This window comes from Chlorocebus sabaeus, chromosome 17 (assembly GCF_047675955.1).
Source record: "Chlorocebus sabaeus isolate Y175 chromosome 17, mChlSab1.0.hap1, whole genome shotgun sequence".
Taxonomy (NCBI): Eukaryota; Metazoa; Chordata; class Mammalia; order Primates; family Cercopithecidae; genus Chlorocebus; species Chlorocebus sabaeus.
The window spans coordinates 69,498,785-69,514,673 of NC_132920.1; the positions used below are offsets into that span (position 1 = coordinate 69,498,785).

General features: G+C 34.4%; 1 protein-coding gene across 1 annotated transcript in view; it reads right to left on the reverse strand.

Moving 5' to 3' along the window:
* Window positions 1–15,889, reverse strand: part of LMBRD1 (LMBR1 domain containing 1) — a 125,525-nt gene that overhangs the window by 53,680 nt on the left and 55,956 nt on the right. The window lies entirely within an intron of this gene.

Below are 15,889 nucleotides of genomic sequence, written 5' to 3' on the forward strand. Positions count from 1 at the left end.
TTCGTTAACACCAGACCTGCCCTACAAGAAATGGCTAAAGGGAGTTCTTCAATCTGAAACAAAAGGATGTTAAGAGCAAGAAGAAATCATGTGAAGGTACAAAATTCACAGGAATAGTAAGCACACAGAAAAAAAAGAATAGTATAACACTACAATGGTGGTGTGTAAACCAGTCTTGTCTTAAGTAGAAAACTAAATGACGAACCAATCAAAAAAAAAAAACTTTTCAAGACACAGGCAGTACAATGAGATGTAAAGAGAAACAACAAAAAGTTTAAAAGCAGGAGGATAAAGTTAGTGTAGCGCTTCTATTCGTTTTATTTTGTGTGTGTGTTTGTATATGTAGTCAGTGATAAGTTGTCATCAGTTTAAAATAATGGGTTATAAAATAGCATACGCAAGCCTTGTGGTAACCTCAAATTAAAAAACATACAACGAATACTTAAAAACATAAAGGCAAGACATTAAAGCATACCATCAGACAAAATCACCTTCACTAAAAGGAAGATAAGAAAGAAAGAAAGAAGACAGGATTGTAAAATAACCAGAATATAAATAACAAAATGGCAGAAGTCCTTACTTATCAGTAACAACACTGAATGTAAATGGACTAAACTCTCCAATCAAAAGACACAGACTGATTGAATGGATAAGAAATCCAAGACCCATTGATCTGTTGCCTACAAGAAATACATTTCACCTATAAAGACACACACAGACCAGAATGGAAAAAGACATTCCATGCCAATGGAAATAAAAAAAGAACAAAAGTAACTATGTTTATATTGGGGAAAATAGATTTATAGACAAAAACTGTATGAAAAGACAAAGAAGGTCATTATATAGTGATAAGGGGGTCAATTCAACATGAGGATATAACAATTATAAATGCACCCAACACTGGAGCACCCAGATATATAAAGCAAATACTATTAGAGTTAGAGAGAGAGACCCCAATACATTAACAATGGAGACTTCAACACCCCAATTTCAGTACTGGACAGTTCTCTCAGACAGAAAATCAGCAAAGAAACATAGACTTAACCTGCACTACGAAACAAATAGACCTAATAGATATTTAAAGAACATTTCATCCAGTGTCTGTGGAACACATATTCTTTTCCTCAGCACATGGATCATTCTCAAGGATAAACCATATGTTAGGTTATAAAACAAGTCTTAACATATTCACAAAAATTGAAATAATATCAAGCATCTTCTCTGACCACAATGGAACAAAGCTACAAACCAGTAACAAAAGGAATTTACAGAACTATACAAACACATGGAAATTAAACAACATGCTCCTAAATGACCAGTGGGTTGATGAAGAAATTAAAAAAGAAATTGAAAGAGTTCTTGAAACAAATAACAGAAACACAACATACCAAAAACCTATAGGATATAGCAAAAGTAGCAATAAGAGGGAAAATTACAGCTCTAAAAGCCTAAATCAAAAAAGAAGAAAAACTTCAAACAAATACTGTAATGATGCATTTTAAAGAAATGAAAAATAAAGAAAAAACCACACCCAAAATTAGGAGAAGGAAAGAAATAGGATCAGAGCAGAAATAAATGAAGTTGGAATAAAACAATAAAAAAGATAGATGAGGCTGGGCGCGGTAGCTCACACCTGTAATCCCAGCACTTTGGGAGGCCAAGGCGGGTGGATCATGAGGTCAGGAGATTGAGACCATCCTTGCTAACATGGTGAAACCCTATCTCTACTAAAAATACAAAAAATTAGCCGGGCATGGTGGCGGGCGCCTGTAGTCCCAGCTACTTGGAAGGCTGAGGCAGGAGAATGGCGTGAACCTGGGAGGCAGAGGTTGCAGTGAGCCGAGACCACGCCACTGCACTCCAGCCTGGGTGACAGAGCGAGATTCCGTCTCAAAAAAAAAAAAAAAAAAAAAAGATAAACAAAAAGTTGGTTTTTCAAAAAGAAAAAATTGACAAATCTTTAGCCAGACTAAGAAAAAAAGAGAAAGGGGACCCAAATAAAATAAAAGATGAAAATGGAAACATTGTAACTGATACCACAGAAATTCAAAGGATCATTAGTGGCTACTATGAACAACTAATTACATGCCAATAAATTGGAAAATATGAAAGAAATGGATAAATTCCTAGACACATACAACCTACCAAACTTGAACCATGAAGAAATCCAAATCCTGAACACACCAGTAATAAGTAACGAGTAACAAGATCAAAGTTGTAATAAAAAACCTCCCAGTAAAGGAAAGACCAGGACCTACTGCTGATCCACAGCCGAATTCTATCAAACATTTAATGAAGAACTAATACCAGTCCTACTCAAACTGCTCCAAAATATGAAGGAGGAGGGAATAGTTCTAGTTTCATTCTACAAGATTCTGATACCAAAACCAAAGACACCTGGGGAAAAAAAACAAAAAAATAAATCTACAGGCAAATATCTCTCATGAATATTCATACAAAAACCCTTATCATATATTAGCAAACCAAATTCAACATTAGAAAGATCATTCGTTATGACGAAGTGGGATTTATCCATGGGATGGAAGGGATGGTTCAACAAATACAAATCAATCATTGTAATACATCATATCAACAGAATGAAGGATGAAAACCACATGATCATTTCAACGGATGCTGAAAAAGCATTTGATAATGTTCAACATCCTTTCATGATAAAAACCCTCAAAAAACTGAGTATATATGTCAGGCCCACAGACAGTATCATACTGAATGGTGAAAAACTGAAAGCCTTTCTTCTTAGTTCTGGAGCAAGACAAGGATGCTCACTTTCAACACTGTTATTCAACATGAAAGTCCTCGCTGGAGCAATCAGACATGACAAAGAAAGAAAGGGCAATATAAACTGGAAAGGAATTTTTGTTTGTAATGATATAATTTTATGATATCAATGATAAATCTTTGTTTGTAATGATATAATTTTATATTTGGAAAAACTTAAAGACTCCACCAAAAAATTATTATAACTGACAAGCAAATTCAGTAAAGCTGCAGGATACGAAAATCAACATACAAAAATCAGTAGCATTTCTTATGCCAATAGTGAACAATCTGAAAAATAAATTTAAAAAAGTAAGCCCCATTTACAATAGCCCCAAATAAAATTAAATAACTAGGAATTAACTTAACCAAAAAAGTGAAAGATCACTGCAATGAAAACTATAAAATACTGATGAGTGAAGAAGACATCAAAAAATGAAAAAATATTCCACGTTCATGGATTGGAAGAATCAATATTGTTAAAATGTCCATACTACTCAAAGCAATCTACAGATTCAATGCAATCCCTATTGAAATGGCAATGACAATCTTCACACACACCAAAAAACAAAACAAAACACCTAAAGTGTATATGGAATCCCAAAGACCCAGAATACCAAAGCTATCCTGAGCAAAAAGAACAAAACTGGAAGAATTGTATTACCTGACTTTAAATTCTATTACAGAGCTATAGTAACTAAAACAGCATGGTACTGGCATAAAAACAGACACACAGACCAATGGAACAGAATAGAGAACCCAGAAATCAATCTACACACCTATGGTAAACTCATTCTTGACAAAGGTGCCAAAAACATGCATTGAGGAAAAGACCGTTTCTTCAATAAACAGTGCCAGGGAAACTGGATATCCATATGTAAAAGAATGAATCTAGACCCCTATCTCTTGCCACATACAAAAATCAAATCAAAATGAATTAAAGACCTAAGATCAAAGACCTCATACTATGAAACGACTTCAAGAAAACATTGGAGAAACTCTCCAGGACATTGGTCTGGACAAAGCTTCTTGAGTATACCCGAGAAGCACAGGCAATCAAGCAGAAAATGACAAATGGGATTACATCAAGCTAAAAAGTTTCTGCACAGTAAAGGTAACAATCAACACAATTAGGAGACATGGCATAGAATGTGAGAAAATATTTGCAAACTACCATATGACAAGCGATTAATAACCAAAATATATAAGGAACTCAAACAACTCTATAGAAAAAAGCCTAATAATCCTATTAAAAAGTGGGCAAAAGATTTGTATAAACATGTCTTAAAATAGACATACAAATGGCAAACAGACATATGAAAAGGTGCTCAACATCACTGATCATCAGAGAAATGCAAATCAAAACTGAGATTATCATCTCACCCTGGTTAAAAGAGCTTTTATCTAAAAGTCAGACAACAACAAATGCTGGTGAGGATGTGCAGAAAAGGGAACCCTTGTACACTGTTGGTGGGAGTGTAAATTAACACAACCACTATGGAGAATTGTTTGGAGGTTCCTCAAAAAACTAAAAATAGAGCTACTATATGATCTAGCAATCCCACTATTTGGCACATACTCAAAAGAAAGGAGATCTATATATCAAAGAGATATCTGCACTCCCACGTTTGTTGCAGCAGTGTTCACAACAGCCAAGATTTGGAAACAACCTAAGTATCCATCAACAGATGAATGGATACAGAAAATGTGGTACATATATATAATGGAGTACTATTCAGCCATAAAAAAGAGTAAGATTCTGTCATTTGCAACAACATGGATAGAGCTGGAGGTCATTATGCTAAGTGAAATAACCTAGGCACAGAAAGACAAACATCATATGTTCTGACTTATTTATAGGATCTAAAAATCAAAACAATTAAACTCGTGGACATAGAGAATTGAAGGATGGTTACCAGAGGCTGGGAAGGGTAGTGGGGCAGTGGCAGGCAGGTAAGGATGGTTACTGGGTACCAAAAAAAAAAAGAAAAAAAGAATGAGTAAGACCTAGTATTTGAAAGCACAACAGAGGAACTATAGTCAATAATTTCACTGTACATTTTTAAATAACTGGCAGGGCACGGTGGCTCACACCTGTAATCCCAACACTTTGGGAGGCCGAGGCGGGTGGATCACTTGAGGTTAGGAGTTTGAGAACAGCCTGGTCAACATGGTGAAATCCCATCTCTAATAAAAAATGCAAAAAATTAGCTGGGCGTGGGGGCGGGCACTTGTTGTCCCGGCTACTCAGGAGGCTAAGGCAGGAGAGGGAATTGCTTGAACCCGGGTAGTGGAGGTTGCAGTGAGTTGATATCACACCACTGCACTCCAGCCTGGTAACAGAGTGAGACTCTGTCTCAAAATTAAATAATTAAATTAAATAACTAAAAGAATATAACTGGACTGTTTGTAACACAAAGTATAAATGCTTGAGGGAATAGATACCGAATTTGCCATGATGTGATTATTATGCATTGCATGCCTACACCAAAATATGTGATACACCTACTACGCACCCACAAAAATTAAAAATAATTTTAAAAAATGTTCCAAGGAACATTTCTTTGGAGTTCAAAGTTTCAAATTTTGAAAGCTTTCAGATTTTGGATTTTCAGATTAGGGTAGAGTAATTTCCTCTAATTACCTCAATTCTTATCAAATGTATACTTCCAAAATATATACTTTGGTAAAATATAAAAGGAAAAATATATAATTGGGTTTAAAATGTATATAGTAAGGTTGAAAAGTTACCTACTGACCTACTGGGTACAACATTCACAATTTAGGTGACGGCCACACTAAAAGCCTAGACTTCACCACAATGCAATATATGCATGTCAGAAATCTGCACTTGTACCCTCTAAATATATTTTTAAAAATTAAAAGAATCTCATTTATATTTTTTATATGAAATTATACATCCTCAAAACATTGAAAAATATGAAGAATAAAGCCTATGGGAACCAAAGTACCTGACAGTTCCTTTAGCATTTCCTTATAGGATTTTCCTGTCCTTATTATTATTTTAACCTATTTGATTTGGTTATTCTAGTACTTCCATATTCTTTAAACATTATTGATAAAAAGTAAGAATAATTTAAGACTCTGATTAATATATAGCATTATATGATTATTTATCAATTCTCATTACTTATTGTATTAGTCCGTTCTCACAATGCTATAAAGAACTACCTGAGACAGGATAATTTACAAAGAAAAGAGGTTCAATTGGCTCACGATTCCACCAACTGTACAGGAAGCATGGTTACAGAAGCCTCAGGAAACTTACAGTCATCGCAGAAGGCAAAGGGGAAGCCAGCAAGTTACATGTTGCTGGAGCAGGAAGAACAGAGTGAAGTGGGAAGTGCTACAGATTTTTAAACACCCAAAATGAGACAGTACTACGAGGATGGTGCTGAGCCATTAGACACTACTCCCATGATCCAGTCACTTCCCACCAGGCCGCACCTCTGACACTTGGGATCACAATTCAACATGAGATTTGGGTAGGGACAGACAGTCAAACCGTATCATTCATATTATTTTAATAATCCAATAGAATGTTGCTTTTTACAACAAAATGCCATGGCAATATTTGCTAAACCCAGTTTATATGCAGGTATGTTTCCCTGTCCTCTCAACCACCTCCAGTCTAGGCCTATTTGACCTCAATGCTTGTTATTCTGTGTTGGATGGATTAGGTTCCCTGAATGTACTAACTGCAGTGCTCAATACTGTTTCCCAAGGAACCTTTTGGTTTAGTCACTATTAACAACATGGCCTTATTTACAGTCTACTGTCAAACACAAGGCCTTCTGAATTATCCTAAACTGGTCTGCTGGTTTCACTTTCTACAAATCCATCTTCTACATTGTTTCTAAAGTGATCTCACTCTAATACCCAAGTCAGTATATGTCATTCCTCTAATTAATATCCTTTAAGATTCTACAGGACTAATAAATGTATTTTTCAAAGCATTCTGGTATGAGTTCCTAGGAATCTGTAAAGGTGCCACTAGGACCACTACAGAAGATAAGGCAGCTAGCCATGCAGGAATCTGCTGCTACTTTAACCAGAGCAATTCTACTTGTTCCCAACCTCTATATGTATATGAACATATAAAATTGTTTTAAAAAGTTGTTTTGCTTTTTTTTTTATGAAAGGTACAATTACTAGTTGGTATTGGGAATAGACTCTAATTAATGTAATTTTGCATATAAAGCACTTCATGACCTGATGCTTACCAACTTGTTAACTTTATCTCATGCTTCTGAATTTTTCATTGTTCTTAAAACACTACAATTTTTATGCTACTTTAGGCTGTGTCCAACAGACACATTTTATTCCATGTAGTGCCATCATCTAGAATGCCCACCTTCTCATCTTATTTCATTAACAACTGTTAATGCCCTTCAGGTCTCGGCTTAATTACAATATGTCTGAGAAACCTTCCCTGACTTGTAAATGTCCCTTGCTTATAACTCAATTATAACGCATAGGTATTTTAATATTATTCATCTGCACATTTGTTTTATCACTAGATCTGCCAAACTTGGCTGAACAGATTTCTAGGCCAGACTAGTAACAACTACAGTAGACTATTTGGTATGTAATGACTGGGTCCCAATTCTTTTTCCTCCTACCTTTGTTTCAAGAACAAAAATTTATTAAATTAACAAAATAATTTCTCCAAGAAGATAATAATTAACCAGTAAGCTTTTAGGAAGAGAGAGCTCTTAATTCACACAAAGTTATTTCCTTAAATGGAATTGATATACTTACTAGAAGAGCTGAACTGAATTTCTAAATAGCTTAATATAAAATATTTTGTAAAATAAAAAAGTTTCTGGTAACAACTTGTGGTAACATAAGACCAGAACAAACACTATTTTTAAATGTTTAATTGTCCAAAGACAACAAGTAGAAGAAAGGTGCCATCGTTTGGTTACCAAGCTTTTAGCTTGTTTTTGGATTGCATTTTCAGTAATTATCAGGAATTTAACTATAATATTTAGATTATGATAAGCTTGACAAGGACCTTATATAAAATATAATAACTTTTAAGGTCTTTAAACAACAATCTTTTGAACTTCACTTCAGACTTTTTTTTAAATGTACAAAAAGGCTATACTTTTCAGAAACACAAAACTTTCATTACTTACTACTGCCCTCTAGTGAATTTCCAGAAAAAAAAAAAAAATCAGAAAACTAAAGAGATTGTATAGTTTAAAATGTTTCTATTAATAGGTTGGCCATAATTGTCACCAAATTTATTTACTTTGACTTCCAAGAATAAATCACCAACTCTATTTGAAAACTAAAATGTTTTAAAATAATATATACAAACTACATTCCTAATACCTTCTTTCACAGCTCAGTTTAGAATGGCACTTTTCTTTACATATCTCTCTTCTTTATCTGGAATGATGGTTTCCAACTCTGCAGGCCTTAGATTACAGTAAATGGTCAATGCTGAATACTACCTGTAGACTTAATAAGTGTCTTCTACATATTTGTGAAATCTATTATTCAAAGATGTACATGTTATTAGGATTAATGAAACAATACAAGTACTCAAGACTTTCAAGTTTTCACTGAGTCTAAGATGTATATATTTTCTTACATTTAATATCAGTGAAATTTGGATGCATCTAAAAATTGAAGGCATCATATTATTGAAGGCCAGGCAGAAGCCATGACATAGTTGTCATTACATGCACATTTACAAATTTGGTCACAGCAACTTACATTACAGTCACTTCAGTTGAATTACAAGCATTCTGGGTACAATTATTGGGTTTAATTGGCACTTATGTCTGAAAAGATAATATGATTTGACATTAAAACAAAAAGTTAATGTGTAAGTAAGGAGAAAGAATGAAGAAACATCAATAGTAAAGAAAAAATATTCATTAGAACAATGGGCATAATTCTGTATTTTCTTACAAAGCAACAGTCAAGTGCTTCATAAGCTTAAGAAAGGGAGATATCCAAAACAGAAGTTATTTTGCATTTTTCTGCTTAGGTATATGCAAAAGGATTCCCTTCTTCTATATGGCAAAACAAGAAACAACAAAACATCTTAAATTTACAGGATAGGTGTGTTGGTGGTTTCAAAGAAAATCCCAGAGATAAGACTAGAACACACAAGAAAAGATGCACATCAATTCTCTTGATAGCACAAAAGACAATACACTTTTTTAGCTTCTGTGTATAAGTGAAAACATGTGAAACTTGTTTTTCTGAGCCCAGCTTATTTCACCTAACATAGTGACTAAAACTAACGACTAAGAGAGGAGAGGCCAGTAAGGGTAGGGAGTACAGAGGGGAGATGAAGAGAGGCTTGATTCGTGGGTACAGCTAAATAGACAAAATAAGACCTAGTGTTTGATAGATCAGTAGGGTGACTACAGTCAACAATAATGTATTGTATATTTCCAAATATCCAGAAGAAAATAATTCAGATATTCCTAGCATAAAGAAAAGATAAATGTTTAAGGTGATGGATATTCCAATTACCCTGATCTGATCATCATACATTATATGAAAGTCTCAGACTATCACATGTACTTGGAAAATGTGTACACCTATTATGTATCAATAAAAATAAAAGACAATACAGTTGGTTCCCATGTCACAATGATTCAACTTAGGATTTTCATACTTTGTGATGGTATAAGACCATTCTTTTTTACTTTCAGTACAGTAGTCAATAATTTACATAAGAAAACATTTGATATTTTATTGTAAAACAGGCTTGGTGTTAGATAATTTTGAGCAACTGTAGGCTAATGTTAAGTGTTCTGAGCATGTTTCAGATAGGCTAAACTAAGATACTGTGTTCAGATAGGCTAAACTAAGCTATGATGTTCATTGGTTTAGGTGTATTAAGTGAATTTTTAAACTTACAATATTTTCAACTTATGATGGATTTAACAGAATGTAACCCCACTGTAAGTCAAAAAGCATCTGTGTCATATAGTAAAACATGAACATCAATAACCAATTCAAAAAGTGATTTAGAATTCTCACACTCCAAATATAAAGTTTTAGGAATGCCTTTCATTTCATATTTTCCGTGTTATGGATGCAGATAAATCCAAGAAATCTCACTCAATAAATATAAAACAAAGATTATAAATAATTAAGAAAAAATTGTCAGATTTTTCCTTATAGTGATACATAAAATAATGGTGCACCTTACAATCGGTAGCATACATTCAGTGAAATGTGCTATCACATAGGCTGAGAAATTTGACTTTTAAAGGGAATTTCTTTCTCAAAATATTATTGAGAACCACTGTTGTGGTTCATAAGGTGTTGTAACATGAACTGAATGTTTGTTTTCCCCTAAAATTCGTATGTTGAAATCTAATCCCCAGTGTGATATTTGTAGGTGGAGTTTTCCAGAGTTAATTGAGTCATGAGGGTGGATCCCTTATAAATAAGACTAATGCCCTTATAAGAAGGGTCACAATAGAGCTTGCTTCCTTTCTCTTCCTGCTCTTTATCATATGAGCATAGAATGAGAAGACAGCCAACTGCAAATCAAGGAAGAGGGCCCTCACCAGACACCAGACACGATGATGTTGTACTTCCCAGTCTCTAGAATCGTGAGAAATAAAAGTTTGTTGTTTGAGTTACCCAGTCTATGGTACATCTGTTGTACTGACCTGAACTAAGACATGGAGGCAAACCAACATTTGATGGGTATAAGAAAGTATTAAATGTTTTATTTCTATATTTGAATCTTTATCATTTTAATTTTCTGTAACCTATCAGTTTATATTTTACATTAAATGTACATAAGTTAGCATAATAATATGTAAATATGCATTTATAATCATAAATATCCTGGTGGACATATTTAAAGTTTTACGGATAAAGGTATATAGTGAATAATTTAGCAGTCACTGCTTCTATAGGCACTTCACTGGTCTATATGATACATCTTGCTGAAGACATCATTATTCAACATCTCCCCACTTGGTGGCACCAAAAAATTAGAATATCTACATATATATCCATGCCTACAAGTTTTACTTTTTTAAATTTAATAAGTATCAATTCCCTTTCAATGTAAGCTTAAAATAACAGGCAAACTAATATGCTGTTTGACCTTCTTCTCCTAAAGTCACTGCCTAATTATTTGGCATTCATTAATACAGGGTACAGTAGTCAGAATCAGTAAAATTTAAATAATCAACTAGTTTCAAAAATAAACAATAATACATAACTAAGAAATTCACACTTGACTGACACATAAAATAAAAGAACTTCTCTAGCCTCAATACAAAACAAAATTCAGTTACAAATTCTGTAAGAAACACGATTTTTACATTTCATATATGTAGGGTCAAAGTACTCAAGTATTAATTTCCCACTCTGGGTACTTAATAATTAAGATTAAACGTCTTCTACTCCTCATGAATATTTTCTATACCCTCTTTTAAGCTGTCACAAGAAAAGCCCAGTTCTCAAGCTTTTCCAAGGTAAGTTAGGAGAAAACTTTGTATCCCAACTACAAGCAAGTATGATAATTATACTATTTAACCATCTATCTACAATAAAACCACATATCTATAAATTGTTGGTTTTCACTGAATTTTTACTAAAATTCCAGTAGGTATTATTGGCTCATTTTTACAGATGGGGAAGCTTGGGATCAGGTAGTAGATTTTCAACAAACTCACACCCACAAATGGAGCTCAGCTATACACACCATGATGCCCCTCTTGAACAGAGCATCATCTACCTTCCTCTTCCCCTGCCTCTATATATCATAGGTATTAAAACTGGTCAAATCATGGCTTGGTAGCAAAGCCTGAGCTTTGAGTACCTGTAGTGCTATTCAAAAGATATTATCTCTCTATCCACACTTCCCCAACCCCAACTAACCACCATTCAATTACGAAGGCCTTTTGACTTACCTTTGAATAAGGAACATTCTCGCTGATCATAATACAACTGCTTTTTGCATTTGGTTTATTTTCAGTGAGAGAGGAAAGAGGTGGGAACTATAGTTTGAACCATATGAAACTGTGAATATTCAACTGTTTAAGCTAATAGTGACTATTTATTAAGTGGCCAGTAGATTCCAAGACTTGGTGGATTGTTTAATTAAATCCTCACTACTTTATTACTTAAATATTATACCACTATAAAGATGAAGAAATTTAGATGGGAAAGTAGGTCAGGAGACCCATGGATCCACATTTCAGCCTCTCCACACCAATTATTTTAATTTTATTGTTTATGCTGCTTAAAGAAAACAAATAACTGCTGGGAAGTTGGATCTTAGCAGGCTGTTACACTGGAATCTCTCCCTTGGCCTTAGGCCTTAAGTGGGCCCTCTCTACCTATTTAGCAAACTCTTTTATGTGTTCCTGGTTCCCACCCTCAATCCCATCATTATAAGGTCCTCTGGTTGTTTTATCAATATCCTTCAGCCCAGCCCTCTATACAGTAAAGTATCACATAATGTCATCAATGGATTCTCAGAAACTGTGACTTTAAGTGAAATGATGTATAACAAACCAATTTCTTTTTTTTTTTTTGGTGAGACGGAGTCTCGCTCTTGTCACCCAGGCTGGAGTGAAATGGCGCAATCTCGGCTCACTGTAACCTCTGCCTTCCAAGTTCAAGCGATTCTCCTGCCTCAGTCTCCCGAGTAGCTGGGATTACAGGAGCCCACCACTAAGCCCAGCTAATTTTTGTATTTTTAGTAGAGATGGGGTTTCACCATGTTGGCCAGGCTGGTCTCAAACTCCTGACCTCAGGTGATCCGCCCAACTCAGCCTCCCAAAGTGCTGGAATTACAGGCATGAGTCACTGCGCCTGGCAACAAAACCAATTTTACTACAGACTAATTGATGTAAACAAGAGCTAACTTCCTACGGCATATTTCTGGTCACAAGAACATCATCAAACTTCTAAATAAAGATTCTAAATAAACTTCTAAATCAATAAAGTATCTAATATTAAATACTGAAATAAATGTAAGCTCTACATACATTTAGGAAAGATCAATAAAAACAAAATACTCAACTTGGTGAATCAGTGAGTGACGATGGCTGTGGTCATAGTGGGTTAAATTAAGGAATAAATGTTTGCAAAGTGAAAATTATAAAGAGCACCTCCTACCACCACACAGTTCAAAAACAAAAACAAACAACAATGTTGGGCTAGCTGAACGTTTTTGTATTACAATTATTGTTATGCACTTGTGTGTAGTATACTTTATGAATTTTTATTATACAATAATTTGCATTCATTTATTCATTCATTTTTCAACCCACTTATTCTTAGTTCAGGGTCACGGGTGGCTGGAAGCCTATCCACCAGTTCAGGTTGCAAGGCAAGAACCAACACTGGACAGGATGCCATTCCAACTGCAGGGTACACTCACACACACCTACACTAACTCCTACTGGCACAATTTCAGACATACCAATTCATCTAATGTGCACATCTTGGGAATGTGGGAGGAAACCAGAGTACCCAGAGAAAACCCACGCAGACATGGAAACAACGTGCAAACTCCACACGGTGGCCCTAGCCAGAAACTCATCTTTTTTCACACCAACATTATAAGAAAACAACATGAAAAAAAAAATGTTATTGAGGACCTGCTGTATTCTAGAAAACTGAAGCTCTTTTAAGGATAGCTTAACTAATTCAGTATGAATATTATGTTGGTTCAATTGATTTAAATAATTTTCAAAGTTTCCAGTTAAATATAAAATAGTTTAAAATATTTCTTTCCAATAATATCATTCCTACAAAGAAGCTCTCTTTGAAATAGTTTTAAGAACAACTTACTTTCTCCACTCCCACTTGCTACCCTCATAGCTTATTTAATTCAGAGCCACCAGAGTAGTACTGTTAAAATGTTTGTCAGAGCCCATGACTTTTCCATTTAAAAACTTACAGTGGTTTCTATTCTCAATCAGCATAAAATTCAAAACCCTAACTGCGGACTATAAAGCTCACATGACATGGCCTCTTGTTACCTCTCAATGAAACTTTTACTACTCCCCCTTGTCAACTGAATTCCAGCCACAATAGCTTTGCCTCCTTGCTAGTATCTGAATATAGCACGTACATGCCCACCTCAGGATCCTCACTCTTACTCTTCTGTCATGACTTACTTTCACTTCATTCAGGTCTCTGTTCAGATGTTAGAAACTATTCCTGATCTTTACAGTAGTCTCAGCCTCTACTACTGTCTATCTCCTTATGCTGCCTTATTTTTCCTCATAGTATCTACCAACTGACCACTGGGAGACATGTCTCTGTGCATCTTTCATTTCTGCATATTTTGCAAGCCAGGAGCTAACTGAGCCCCCCCCACCCGACCCACCACTTTTTTTTTTCTGTACTATCTTTTCAAAGATCTTTGTATAGCAAATAGTCTTGGTAGATACACAAAATATCTTTCCCTGCAGCAAAGGACAGGCATGCTCACCATCCATTATAAAAGATTCAGCTTCCCTAAGCTCAGGGTTCCTCTTCTACAACGCACTCAATTATGTGCAGGTCTCATCTAGTTCTCTCCCCATTGCCCTAGGGGAACTGGGACTCGGGAAACCAATACAAAAAAAACGCTGATCCTATGGCTACTGCTATTGCTATGAGCAGAAGTCTTACATCTTCAGTTGCCATTCATAAAACTGGCAGGTTACAAGTAGGGTAAATATCATAGGCCCTTCATAGTTCTTGACATTGACATTACATATTGAATTTCTCTCTATTTTTTTTCTCCTGACTAATGTTTGATTGCTATATCCTCATTTCTCTATAGGTTTCAAAGCACTTTTACAAATAGTATCATCTGACCTTCAAAAATCCCTGTGGAACATTTTCTATTTCCATTTAATAGGGAAGACACTGATCCAGAAAGGTTAAAGGACAAACCCAAGATTAGCATAACAGATCAGTCACAGAATAATAGCAATTAGAATCCAGGTCTAATTCCTAATTTGTTATTAACTTGTGACTACTTCTTAAAAGATAACTACTATACTGTACATTCTGTGAGACAGAAGAATAATTACCCACTGATATTAGATGGCAAATTCCTTACGTGGTATCACATAAAAACACAAAAATGTCAATGAATAATAAAACTGAGTACCCAAATAAGCACCTGTAAGACACTGAAATGTATGTCTTTTGGGGTTCTTTTATTATACATTACGGCACGTGAATGATCATGCGACAAAACTAGATTCTGTTCTTACAGTAATAGCCATTTCCTTTATGTCTACAGAAGACATCTTAAGAAAATACCCAAAAAAGTTTCCTTTGTAACCAGAATTTTCATCTTTGCAAGAATTAAGAGTGCTTCCACATAAACTTCATTAATCTGAAAGGTTCCAGATAATATTAACGCTGTTTATACAACTCTCAAGATAGGTAATAAAGAAGCATTTATTACTAGCTTTTTATCTATAATGTGAACAAAAGACTCAAAGAGAAGTCTGTATACAACTTGGTCAGTCATTTATAAATCACACCTTACCACTTCCAGCAAGACTGAAGGGAAAAAAAAGTCTGAGAGTATAAGAATAGATTTCATATACAAGAGAAGTGTCAAGTTATATAAAATATCTGATTTTAAAAGCCCTATATTCCCAAGTAGAGTAAATCTGCAAAATCAGTAATAGATATGGTCTATGGTTCAGAGTTCGAATATGCTTATAAATCTATTAATATGCTTATAAATCTATATGCTTATAGATGCATATAGATTTATAAGCATGCTTATAAATCTATTAATATGCTTATATTATACATGCTCATATTATAAATGTATTAATATGCTTATAAATCTATATGCCTATAGATTTATAAGCATATCAGATATTATAAATCTATTATATGGATTTATAAGCGTAGATTATAACAGTATATAATCACCTTCAAGGTTCGTAAGTTATAAAACTTGATTATTACATTGCACAAATACAGCTAAAATGATGACTAAGTAGTTAAAATTTACCCTTAAGTAAAGAAAACTGAAGAAAAATTGAAAAAGAATCAAAATATTATAAAGGAAAACAATAAAGTTTAATAAATTACTAAGGTAAAAAAATTGCTTTATAAGGCA